Source organism: Artibeus jamaicensis, unplaced genomic scaffold, assembly GCF_021234435.1.
Source record: "Artibeus jamaicensis isolate MK-2021 breed Jamaican fruit bat unplaced genomic scaffold, CSHL_Jam_final contig_373, whole genome shotgun sequence".
NCBI lineage: Eukaryota > Metazoa > Chordata > Mammalia > Chiroptera > Phyllostomidae > Artibeus > Artibeus jamaicensis.
This window is the reverse complement of record NW_026521807.1, coordinates 6,309,767-6,323,024: the sequence shown is the minus strand read 5'-3', so window position 1 is coordinate 6,323,024 and position 13,258 is coordinate 6,309,767. Positions and strand designations below refer to the sequence as shown.

General features: G+C 39.6%; 1 non-coding gene across 1 annotated transcript; it reads right to left on the bottom strand.

Moving 5' to 3' along the window:
- Positions 1-560: 560 nt before the first annotated feature.
- On the bottom strand, positions 561-667 carry LOC119047521 (U6 spliceosomal RNA). Its single transcript, XR_005082156.2, has one exon. It is a non-coding gene; the product is annotated as a U6 spliceosomal RNA (small nuclear RNA).
- Between the last annotated feature and the right edge of the window lie 12,591 nt (positions 668-13,258).

Here is a 13,258-nt window from a genome sequence, read left to right as displayed (position 1 = left end):
GGGAAATATTATTTTGTGATAGAAAGAGCAAGAAATAAAAAGCTGTTAATGTAAAATAAAATAAATACCCCTGGAAATTGCTCAATTGGAGCACTGTCCTGTACATCAAAAGTCTGCAGATTTGATTGCAGGTGAATGTACATCTATGTTTCTCTCTTTCTCCCTCTCTCTCTTCCCACCCCTCTTCCTCTCTCTCTAAAAGTCAATCAACAGCCCTGGCTGGTGTAGCTCAGTGGATAGAGCATGGGCCTGTGAAGCAAAGGGTTGCTGGTTTGATTACCAGTCAGGGCACATGCTTGGATTGCAGGCCAAATCCCCAGTAGGGGACACATGAAAGGCAACCACACAATGATGTTTCTCTCCCACACTTTTCCTTCCTATCCTCTTCCTCTAAAAATAAATTTTAAAAAAAGTCAATCAACAGATCCTTAGGTGAGGATTAAAAAATAGTAATAAAAATAAAATAACACAATGGTAGGTATAAATGAAAGCTACACTTTTCTAAGTTTGGAAGATCTGAATGTAATAATCAGAGAGATGTTTATTTCTTTTTTCATTTTAAAAATATAGAATGCTTAATAAATCTGTATATGATCTTTGCATAGCAACCATGTTAATCTTCTTTGTATCATTGGAATTTTAGTCTATGTGCCGCCAAAGTGGGCACAGTAAGATCTTTATTTCAATTCAGAGCCTAGCATAGAATGGGCCATCAGTAAATGCATCTTTAATGCATAAAAATTATTGATATACTCATATCCACCTGGCTTAAGGCTTATTACATCCTCATTACCTTATAGTATATAAATGAATCAGCAACCTTTTTAAAAATGTTAATTCTATTTTTCATCACAAGTTATAGATACACTAATTGTTTTTTTATTTTATTTAGTTATTTTTCAAGTACAGTTTTTTGTCTATTTCTCCCATCCCAGCCTCCCCCGCCCCTTGCTCCCCACCTCCCTCCCATTTCACCCCCCTTAGTTCTCGTCTCTGTGTCCTTCCTATTTGTTCCTCCAAATCCCTCCCCCTTTCTCCCCTTAACTTCCCTTCCTTCTCCCCTCTGGTCACTATCCCCTTGTTCTCTATTTCAGTGTCTTTGTTTTTTTTTTCTGCTTGCTTGTTTGTTTTGTTGTTTAGCTTCCTGTTAAAGGTGAGATCATATGGTATTTGTCTTTCAGCACCTGGCCTATTTCACTCAGCATAATGCTTTCCAGTTCCATCCATGTTGTTGCAAAAGGTAGTAGCTCCTTCTTTTTCTCTGCAGCATAGAATTCCATTGTGTATATGTACCACAATGTTTTGATCCATTCATTTACTGATGTTGCTTCCAACTCTTGGCTATTGTAAATTGTGCTGCTATGAACATTGTGGTGCATAGGTTCTTTGATATTGATGTTTTAGGATTCTTAGGATATAATCCCAGCACTGGAATTGCTGGGTCAAAAGGCAGGTCGATTTTTATTTTTCTGAGAAAATTCCATACTGTTTTCCATAATGGTTGTACCAGTCTGCAATCCCACCAACAGTGAACTAAGGACCCCTTTTCCCCACACCCTCTCCAACATTTGTTGTTTGTTGCTTTGTTTATGATAGCCATCCTGACCGGTGTAAAGTGGTATCTCATTGTGGTTTTAATTTGCATCTCTCTGATAGCTAATACTAATTGTTTTTAAAAAGAAAATCTAAGTCATAATGGAAAGAGAAAATCTGAGGACTTTTCCAAGCTCTCAGTGAAGGAGACTTTATGTGAGAGGTAAGTGAAGGGTTCAAAGCCAGACCTGGTATTGGCTCACAGCAGACATCTTCCATCTCTTTCCCTTTACCTCTTCTCTTGCTTTCTGTGTGACTAAGCAAAAAATTGAGGAATAAAAAATGAAGCAAATCATTCTTGCATCAAAATATTTCAAAAAATATAAGCTGAGCAGATGTAAGCTTTGGTAAATCAGTCTACATGTCAGCCATTAAATATTGGCCAGACTCATTATATTCAGGTGAGAAATGAAGATAAGAAAGAACAATGTAAGAAAAGGTAAATTAAGGGCTTTTGCTCTAATAGATGGACAGAGTGGGTGGTGAATAGGCTTCAAGCAATTCATAATCTGGTATTGTGAACATAGAGAGACATTTGTGTTTAGAGAAAAATTTCACTTGGCATCTAGCCATGGTAATTTTGGACTCAATCATGCTAGACTTCAATCACAGTGAGCAACTTCCCTTTAGAGTTTAATATCTGTAAAACAATCACAACTGCTTGTCTGGTGGGCATACACTAGAGGAAGACGCGCCAGTGAACTTCAAGTTATCTCACAAAGACTCTGTCACCTTTACTTCCCTCACAGTTTGACTTTGCAGGTTTTTACCTGTCTGCATTCATAATACATAGTGAAAGAATAGCTCAAGTTCTTAAAAAATGAATAAAATCATTTGAATGTAATACTGACTTTATTTGAATTTTTACTTTCAACCACATAGTTTCCTTTCATGATCTTTTTTCCAGCTGACATAGTTGACAGCAAAGAAAGTCTTCTAGTTTCAACAAGTTTGCCTGCTCGCTTTTGTCTCTGAGCCTGCAGTTTGCCCTGACACAAAGAACAAACACCAAGAGGGTTCAGAGAATAAGAGCTGTGCTTTGGGAAAGAGAAATATGAAAACTGCTATTTATTTTAAAAGGGCAGGTTGAGGTTATGCATCTTTTGTGTTTGAGAAGAACACATCAATCCAGTACTCAGAAGAAATATTACTCTGTAGAATTAGTGTCCTCATTTCACAAAGCAAATAAAATATTTTCATCTCAAAATTTTGCGTTTTGATAATTAAAAGTTCTTTACCTAAACAAATGAGCTTTTTCTTATAAAGGGAAAAGAAAGTAACCTGATAGTGACACCCATATCCCTTCATTTCATTTATGTGTATAATGTGAAGAATTACTGTCTCTTTAGTGAGACTTGGGTACTTTAGGGATCTTTACATACTGATTTTCTCTGCTCCATTTTGTTGGGAACCTTACACCTGGCTTCTAGCTAAAAACATTGCATTGATTACAGGAACCTGTGCGCTCCACAAGCCAATCAGCTACAGGCACATGAGGTGTCCACGAGTACCAGTTGCACTCAAGTAATCAATAAGTGGGCCCTTCTTTGTCTCAAGCTAGCCAATAGCAAGCAACCTAATCTCTCCCTCCCCTCCCCCCATATATATACCCAGTTCGGGAAAAATAAAGTTTGCAGCTTGATCAGAATCTTTTGTCTTGCTGCCATTCTTCGCGCCTCTTGTCCCCCCAACTCATTTGTTCTAGGTAGGTGGTCGAGCCCCAGTTGATTGCTCCGCGGGCCGGAGCAAGTGGCGCCCAACGTGGGGGCCCGATAGCCGCTGGAACAAAGCGCCGTCCCGCCAGTGACTTCCCCGCACAGATTGGATCGCCGCGACTACTCCACCGCGAGACAGATCCAGGAGCCCCTCCCCTAGACGACCAACTCGGCCAGGTAAGGCCCCCAATCATGGGACAAGCATGTTCACAAAGTGATATTTTTATAAGTCAATTAAAGCAAACTCTCAAGGTGCGAGGACCTCGAGTTAAGAAAAAGGATTTAGTTTTATTTTTTGACTTTATATTCAAAATGTGCCCCTGGTTCCCCCAAGAGGGGACGATTGACCTGCAGTGTTGGAACCGGGTCAGAGATTGCCTTAATGACTATTATCGAGTCTCTGGCCCCCAGACCGTCCCTATCACCGCCTTCAGTTATTTTAATCTTATTAAAGAAATCTTAGTCACTCATGGGAATTCTCTGGATGTCCAGAGCCTCTATAAAGAGGGACAAGAAGTTCTAAAAAGTCAATCCTGGTCCCCCTCGAGGGCCTCTTCAGCCCAAAATCTCTGTAAAGAGGGACAAGAAATTTCAAAAAATCAATCTCGGCCCCCTTCGAGGGCCCCCTCAATTTGCCCCTCAATTTCTATTAACATAGAGGAAGAGATTTAAAAACCCCCTAACCCTTCCCGTAATTCCTCCAATAACCATGTCGACCAATTAAACCCAGCAGAAGAGGCCGAACTCGAAAAAGAGGCAGCTTCTTACAATAACCTTGACTGGCCTCCTCTCTCTTCTGCCCCCTTACTTAAAGATCTCCCAGCTTTTCGGCTGCCCCCCATGCACCCTCAAACCTACTGCCCGCGGCCACCCGTATTCTGGCCCCCATTCTAAACAACCCCGAGCCACCAACAATCCACCAAAAACCCTTTCTTCAAAAAACCTTCATTCAAGAAGCCTTAATTCTCATTTGAGAAATCAAGGCCGTGGCTAAAGAATTCACTGATTTGATCGTATCCACCCCCACTGAATTACTCGCTATCCCCAAACTGCGGGGAGTAGACCTAGATACCCAGACTGCTGACATTTTAATAGCCACACATCAAGCTCTTAACATATCTAACCCTCACCTAGCCGAGGGTTGCTGTTTATGTATGAGCCTAGGCACCCCCATGCCTTTAGCTATTCCTGTCAATATATCCACCCTTAATAAATCACAGCTACAATGTAACCCTAGTTTACCTTTTAGAGTCCAACCTACAATATTTCCACCCTTCCCGTGCTTACAAGGCATAGCTCAAAATAATAACTTCGACATTCCCGTTGGCTTTATAGAGTTTTCTAGTTGTAGAAGCATAACCAATTATAGTAACCCCCTTTGCCCAGGTCATGGACAAATATTCGTTTGTGGAAACAACCTGGCCTCTTCAGCCTTGCCCGCTAACTGGACCGGGCTATGTGTCTTGGCTACCTTACTACCAGATATAGATGTTCTCCCCGGAGATGAGCCTGTCCCCATTCCCAGCTTAGACCATATTGCGGGGCGACAAAAAAGAGCATTAACATTCATACCCTTATTAGTTGGATTAGGCGTCTCTGGAGCAGTTGCCTCAGGAACTGCAGGATTGGGAGTCACAGTCCATTCATACATAAAGCTCTCTAAACAACTAATTGATGATGTCCAGGCTCTGTCCAGTACCATTAGTGACATCCAAGACCAAGTAGACTCCCTAGCAGAAGTTGTCCTTCAAAACAGACGAGGTCTAGATTTACTTACTGCAGAACAGGGAGGTATCTGTTTGGCTTTACAGGAACACTGCTGCTTCTATGCCAACAAATCAGGCATCGTCTGAGACAAGATAAAACAGTTACAAGAAGACTTAGAAAAAAGAAGAAAAGAACTTTCCTAACACCCCCTTTGGGGTGGACTCAACGGAATTCTCCCCTACCTCTTTCCCCTCTTAGGACCTTTAGTTTCTATCACCCTCATCCTCTCCTTTGCCCCCTGGATTCTTAGACGTATAACCAACTTAGTCAAAGACCAACTTAACAGTGTACTAGGAAGACCTATTCAGGTGCACTATCAACAATTAGAAATGCTGGAACATGGAGCGGACTCTGAGCCGTACAGCCGCTGGGGTGCTAGCCCACGATTCCTGCCAGGTTCCCCTCCTGCGGGAGCAGCATAACCCTTGAAGGTATGCTTCACAGCCAAGTAGCTGTGATAGACACCGCTGGGTGCAAGGTGAAGCACTGCAAGGAGAGGCCTGTACATACAGCCACTTCGAGTCTCCTGAGAGGTAAGCTGACTTGCAAAGAGGTTGGTACCCAACTCCTCTCCTCCCAAAAGGTACCCTAAAGCTCAGAATGAGCCCAGGAGGAGTCAGGCCTCTGCCTCCCCCAGCCGGTTAAAGTCTACCCTACCTACATTCTCCTCGCCCTCAAAGTAATAAAAAGGGGAGGAGCTGTTGGGAACCTTACACCTGGCTTCTAGCTAAAAACATTGCATTGATTACAGGAACCTGTGTGCTCCACAAGCCAATCAGCTACAGGCACATGAGGTGTCCACAAGTACCAGTTGCACTCAAGTAATCAATAAGCGGGCCCCTCTTTGTCTCAAGCTAGCCAATAGCAAGCAACCTAATCTCTCCCTCCCCCCCTATATATATACCCAGTTCGGAAAAATAAAGTTTGCAGCTTGATCAGAATCTTTTGTCTTGCTGCCATTCTTCGCGCCTCTTGTCCCCCCAATCCATTTGTTCTAGGTAGGTGGTCGAGCTCCAGTTGATTGCTCCACAGGCCGGAGCACCATTTCCTCTTAAAACATTTCCTAGAAGACACTGGCTTTTTACTTAGTTTGCCTCTTTCTCTTCTATGTCCTAGAGTGCGATTTTCAAAGGAAGGTCCAAGTACTGTCTGCCTTTGAATAAACTCCAAAATTCACTACAAGGAAGATTCCTGGGTTAATTGAAGACATGTTATAGTACAATGAGGCAGTAAACTAAGGAAGAGAATGTGAAACCTAGCAAATGGATGGTCTGGTCCATGAGAAGACTGAGCAGCAATCCATACTTACAGCAGGATAATGGGAGGCTTAGGAAAAGGTATGAGAGGAAAAAAGATTTAATACTACTCTTGAGACATTAAAAGAATTTAGGAGACAGACAGGGTAGGAAATGTAAGGAAAAAAGAAATGCAATTAGGAACTTTAAGAAAACAAATAAACCAGATAAGAAACTAAGGCTAATAGTCATAGTATGCTACTTGGCATTGCAGTGGATAATATTTATATGTCATTAGTAAGTGAATAGTGGTTAGTGACTTTCAACTTCAATAGATGACCTAAAGACTGTACAACTGTTAGGAACATAGGCCCTAGAATTCTTACTGGCTTTATGAATTCAGAAATTTACTTAATTTCTATGTTACTCAATTTTCTTTCTGTAAGATAGAAGTAATTATCGTTATCTATTGTGGAGCTTAAATAAATTGCTTTGCACAAAGGAGTTATAACAGAGCTACACATAGAAAGTCCTCAATAGGTGACTGCTGAAACAACCAACTACATAAAAAACAGAAGTACTTATTGACACAGACCAAGAATGATGTTATTAAATTTGACAATATAAATGTGTAAGCCCAGATGGCTGAAAATGGGGAAGAACAGTGACATGCAGTCAAGAAATACTGTTTATAGTTGCTAGAAACAAAAGTGAATGTCAAAAAAGGCAACTAAGAAAAAATAAAATTTAGCAAAGTAATTGTGTAAGTTGGTTAAATCATAACCCATCATAGCAGGAAGCTAATAATAGATTATGACTACAATTAGCAAATCAAAATCTGGCATGTAAGCTTCTAATATAGATATAGGAGGACATAATAGAAGGACAAAAAGGAATAAAAGTGGTTCTCATGGAGGATCAAGGAAGGTAAATACATTTACCTTTAATTATCTTATAATTTTGTCAATTATACTTCAATAAAGCCAAGAACAAAAAAGAAAGGTAAAAGGGGTCTAAAATGAATTTTCCTAGTTATAGCAGAAGATTGTAAACAAGAAATAAAAATAATGTGATGATATCTAGAAATCTTGCTAGGAATTTCATGAGACTTTGATGGCTTGGAAAATATGAAAATGATAGGGAAAAATGCCACTTTCTGGACAAAATTGGATCACTTAAAAGTAATCTACTAACTGACCGTAAGAAACAAATAGTGTTACTTTTGTTGATGAACTCAGGAAAAAAATACAGCACATCTGAAAAACAACCGAGGCTTAATGTCAACACTCTTTTATTTCCCTCACCCCTTGAAAGCACCAAGCATAGTTTGGGGAGGTGTTGTACTACTGACTTCAAGCTCTTTGTGGGCAGCTTTTTCTGTCTAGTCTACTCTTTTCCTTCTGTTCTTTTTATTTCCTGGCTGCTCTGTGAAGATTTCTGCACCATTAAATTCCCTTTCCTGTGTTCCCAGAGGAAGAGCACATTTGCAGTCAGTCATGGACATCTGATCTTCATCCTGAATCTCTGCTCCAAAGCCACTAAGGATGGATCATGTAGACACTCCTGTTTTATTAAGAAAATGTTTAATACATACTTAAAATAGTAATATATACTTAAAATGTTTGCTTTTGGGAATTTTATCCATGCTTCTTAATCTAGATCTCACAAAGCATGCACTTTTTGGCTGTTTGATTTCTTTGTTCTTGGGTCAGTATCTAAGCCTTTAAAATTCATGATCTTATTAAGTTGTTTGCATAGACTAGAAGAATCAATGATAAAAATGCTTCATTTGCCAAAGCTAACCAGTTTCTCAGAAACGGGAAGAACACCTCACCTGGTAGCTTGTTTTGGATTCCTAGTAACCATATGCATGTACAGGGTATAGCACAAATAACACTCTTCTTTTATTACAAGATCTTCTATTATAAAACCATAAGCATGTTGTTCTATAACATAACAATATCACACTCAAGCATACCACATGACATTTTAGGTGACATGTTCATATTAAAACTATAAATTATACCAATATTATTACATGTATATATATTATACCGATATATACAGAGTCTGGCAGAAATAATGTCTTTGAGTGTGGTTGGTAGGGTACACGAATAAATAGCAATTTGAATATTTCACCTAAAATGACATATGATGTACTTGTGATATTATGTTACAGAATTACGTACTTATGATTTCATAATAAAAAGAGAGTTATTTGTGCCACACCCATATGTAATTTTTTTCAAGACATTGGCTAAGAAGTGTTTCCTGATGAAAATTCCAAGTTCCTGCCTCTCTTGGTACAGAAAGGTTCATATCAAATTTCTAGCTTTTTAAAAAAATATTTTATTTATTTATCTTTAGAGGGGAAGGAGAGAGGGAGAGAAACATCAATGTATGGTTGCCTCTTGTGCATCCCCTGCTGGTAACTAGCCTACAGGGAACTGGCCTGCAACCCAGGCATATGCCCTGACTGGGAATCGAACCGAGATCCTCTGGTTCGCAGGCCTGTGCTCAATCCACTGAGCTACACCTGCCAGGGCCCAAATTTCTAGCTTCAATGAAAAGTAAGTATAAAATAATATGAGGTATAGTACTTTTGGAAGTAATCTCATCAGTGGCCTATGGCTCCATTCTCATTACTTCACAGTTACATTAGGTCACTCCATAGTCCCTTTCTATTCTTTTTATCATGTAAGATTAAACTGATTTTCATGTTAGGGGAAACCTATGACTTCAACAAGTGACTTTAAGAGGGTATGATAAGAACTGTTCTCTGACAGACACTTCTCTAAAGAGGACATACAGAATATCCAGAGACACATGAAGAGATGCTCAATATCGTTAGCTATCAGAGAGATGCAAATTAAAACCACAATGAGATACCACTTTACACCAGTCAGGATGGCTATAATAGACAAAGCAACAAACAACAAATGTTGGAGAGGGTGTGGGGAAAAGGGGACCTTGGTTCACTGTTGGTGGGATTGTAGACTGGTACAACCATTATGGAAAACAGTATGGAATTTTCTCAGAAAAATAAAAATTGACCTGCCTTTTGACCCAGCAATTCCACTGCTAGGATTATACCCCAAGAATCCTAAAACATCAATTTCAAAGAACCTATGCACCACAATGTTCATAGCAGCACAATTTACAATAGCCAAGAGTTGGAAGCAACCTAGGTGCCCATCAGTAAATGAATGGATCCAAAAATTGTGGTACATATACACCATGGAATTTTATGCAGCAGAGAGAAAGAAGGAACTACTACCTTTTGCAACAACATGGATAGAACTGGAAAGCATTATGCTGAGTGAAATAGGCCAGGCATTGAAGGACAAATACCATATGATCTCACCTTTGACAGGAAGCTAAAGAATAAAACAAACAAGCAAACAGAATAAAAACAAAGACGCTGAAATAGAGAACAAGTGGGCAGCGACCAGAGGGGAGAGGGAAGGGAACTTAAGGGGAAAAAGGGGGAGGGATTTTGAGGAACAAGTATGAAAGACACAGAGATGAGGACTGGGGTGGGGGGAAGAGGAGAAAAAAAAATGTACTTGAAAAGTAACTAAATAAAATTTAAAAAAATAAAAAAATAAAAAAAAATAAAAAATAAAAAAAAAGAATGGCAAAAAAATAAAATAAAATAAAATAAAAAATAAAAAGTAAAAAAAAAAAAAAAAGAACTGTTCTCTGGTGACCTTCCACTGCCAGCTTTTAGGTTGATAGTCCTTGTGCTGGGGATGCAGCTCTTATGGGGTCGGAGGCAGAAAACTCAGATTGAGGGAAAGAACCACAAAGGCTACTGTGAGCAGTTTCATAATGAAGGACGAGAAAGGAAGGCAATGTGGCTGCAGCTCAGCAGGAGAGAGGGTCTCAGGAAGTGAGGTGGGAGAATTACATGGAGTGGAGAGGGAAGGGAACTGATTTCGGAGAGCCTGGGAGGCGTCGAAGGACCTTTACTTTGAGAAAAATAGGAAGATACTGGGAAGTTTTAAGCAAAAGACTATGAGGTTTTTAAAGGGTTATTCTGTCTGCTCTTTTGAGATTAGACAATGTTGAGTAAGAGCAAAAAAGCAGGGAGGCCAAAATAAGGCTACCTCAAAAAACTAGGCCATAGATGATGGTTGCTTTAACCAGGAAGGTGGTGGTAAAAAAACATGGAAAGAGATTGGATTCTGGATCTATCCTGAAGATAGATAGAAGCAATAAGATGTCCCTATGACTTTGAACGTTGGGATATAAGTGAAAGGGAGGAGTCAAGGGTAATTCTAAGATCATGGACTGCACAACAAGGATGGAATTTCCATTTACTGACGCAGACATATATATCTTCAGTAGAGCAGGTTGCCCTAGAGAGATTAGGAGTTCAGTGTAAAAAAACATCAGATTTGAGAAATCTGTTATAAATACAAATAGAAAGTTGATAGGAGTAACCAAGAAATAAATGTCTAACTTTTAAAATATTTATTACACGAATTGAGTTCATACAGACTAAATATCACAAAATAAAGTTATAGCCTAATGATAATCTTGGATCTTCCACATAAAAATGCTATGACATATTGTTATTTTGTTGAAGAACAATTATGAACATTCTGAAAAGATTCTCAAAATAAAGCATAACGCTGAAGTTTGAAGATAAAATCTTTACCCTTGCTCTCAAAATTGACACCAATGAGCTCCAAAAGCCTGAGGGTCCTTACTATCAGATCATCCATTGTTAGAATAAAGCATGTCATGTCAAAATTCATCAGGCATTTTCACAAAGCATATTTTACACTTGACTTGCCCCTAAGCATTTAGATATTTTTTCCCTGAAGCCACCTGTATGGTTAGATTAGATAATTCTTAAGAGTTTAATTTTACTCAGGTGTGCTGACAAGCACAAACAATAAATCCCTGGGAAATTTCCAGATTGCAGTTGTTCTTTGTCTATGCAAGTAGAATGAACCAAAAAAAAAAGAGGCAGAATTTAACTTACTCATTTTTCTCTTTACTGAAGAATCTGCAGCCAGTATGTTTGATTTGAAAGAGCCCTACTCTCTGCTCTAGGGCAAATCCACAGTGGAGCTGAGAGTCTACTGTAAGAGACCCTGAGGGACTTGAGGCTTGAGAATTTTCCATTGCAACCAGCCCTCGTGTGTCCGTCCTCAGTCCCTGTAGCTGTTCCTCCCCATCCCCTTTTGCAAATAACTTCATCTCCTAAGGAATTCTCCTTTTTACTCTTGATAAACTCAACACTGTCCAACTACCCAGACCATGTCAACATAAGAAACCTGTAAGAATTTCATGAGTTTATCAGAGCCAAAATGACAATAATTGCTGGGAAGCGAAATCTCCACCAGCCGAGAAAATGCTCTGGAACATGGCAGTTTTGCACCTTATTTTATACATTACAATGAAGAGAAAATACATAAGTGAGTTATATGAAATCCACTGGTGATAGATTGAAGGGGGCAGGAGAAAGCAAAGCAGGAGGAGGAGAAACCTTTGGGATTGAATAAAAAGTAAAATTACAGACATATGCTTCTTTTACATAGGTGAATACAGGGTAGTTAACAGCCAACAATTAACATGAAAATGATAACAATGATGGGATTTGCAGTCTCCACTCTGGTGGAGTGTCTGTGCTCCACCAGAGTGGAGACTGGAGGGTCTGGAAAAAGGGGAATTTGTTATTGTGAAGGCATATTATCAGGTATGTTATCCTAGATGCAAAAAAACAATACACAGGCTCAGTTAAGGTAAAGATTAACCTTTGTTATGAAAAAAATACTTCCATAGGACATGACTACCGTCTATGAACAGCTTTTACAGGTTTTAATTTCAAACCATCCTATGTGGTTACTCTCTCTCTCTGTCTCTGAGTTTGTAAGGCCACCATGCAGGCCTTCCCTGAGCTTGTCAGGTTTAGTATGTGCCCCCTCTTCATCCACAACTGCAAGAACAGTCCCTTTATTCCTATTTCTGAAACTAGCACAGGACCACTGGCCTCCTGCTGCTGTGCAATAAAACCTTCTGCCCTCTCTCTCCAAATTTGAACACTCATTTGTAGCCTTATCATATCTGGCATTTTCAAACAAAGGCTCCTGCTAACTGGCCCATGAAGCCAGTTATCCCATGCAGAATTCCATTTACTGCATGCTGGGGCCTCTCCTCCTCAAAGGGCTCAGTTGCTGGTGGCAAAGGGAGAGACAGGAAGGAGCAGGTTAGCAGATGTGCATTCTAGGACAAAAAAAAACATAACCTAAGTGAAGTGGCTCTTTGATGTGGTTGTGAATAATTTCAATTTTCCAATGTGTAGAAAGTAGGAAAGCAAATAAATGTGAAAATAGACAAGGACTAGATCCTATAGGGCCCAGTCTAAGAGTTTAGAATTTGTTTGACACGGGTAGGTAGTCATTGAAAACTCTCAGCTGGGAGGTGACATACTAACTAACTTGAAAAGAATCAACATGGGACACTCACATAGTTTACCGAGTTCTTTCATATATATGATTTCATTTAACTACTGATTTTTCTTCATGAATTTTCTTTTAGCACCAATGTTTAATCTTGATCTGAGAGAGGAAATGCAGGAGGAAGAAGAGAAGCTAGAGAATATTATGAACTTTATAAAAGGCAGCCCTAGCTCTGATTTTTTGATACTATAACCCAGCACCTGGAGGTGTAGCCAGCCTCTAGTAGATTCTCAATCAGTGTATGCAGAACACAGAAGTTGCCAAATTGCTCTCCAATAGGCACTTCCTTTGCCTATCATGACAGTGTCTCTTTGCAAGTAGCATTAAAAGATGGGTGCTGAGGAAAGGAAAGCAAGAAGATGTGCAGAGATAACTGGTTTGTTCAATTCGCAATAGTGTGTTTTGCTTTTGAGCCATCTAAAAACAGGAGAAAGGGGAAGAAAAGGAAAATACCTTGTTAGTGAGGTCAATGCTC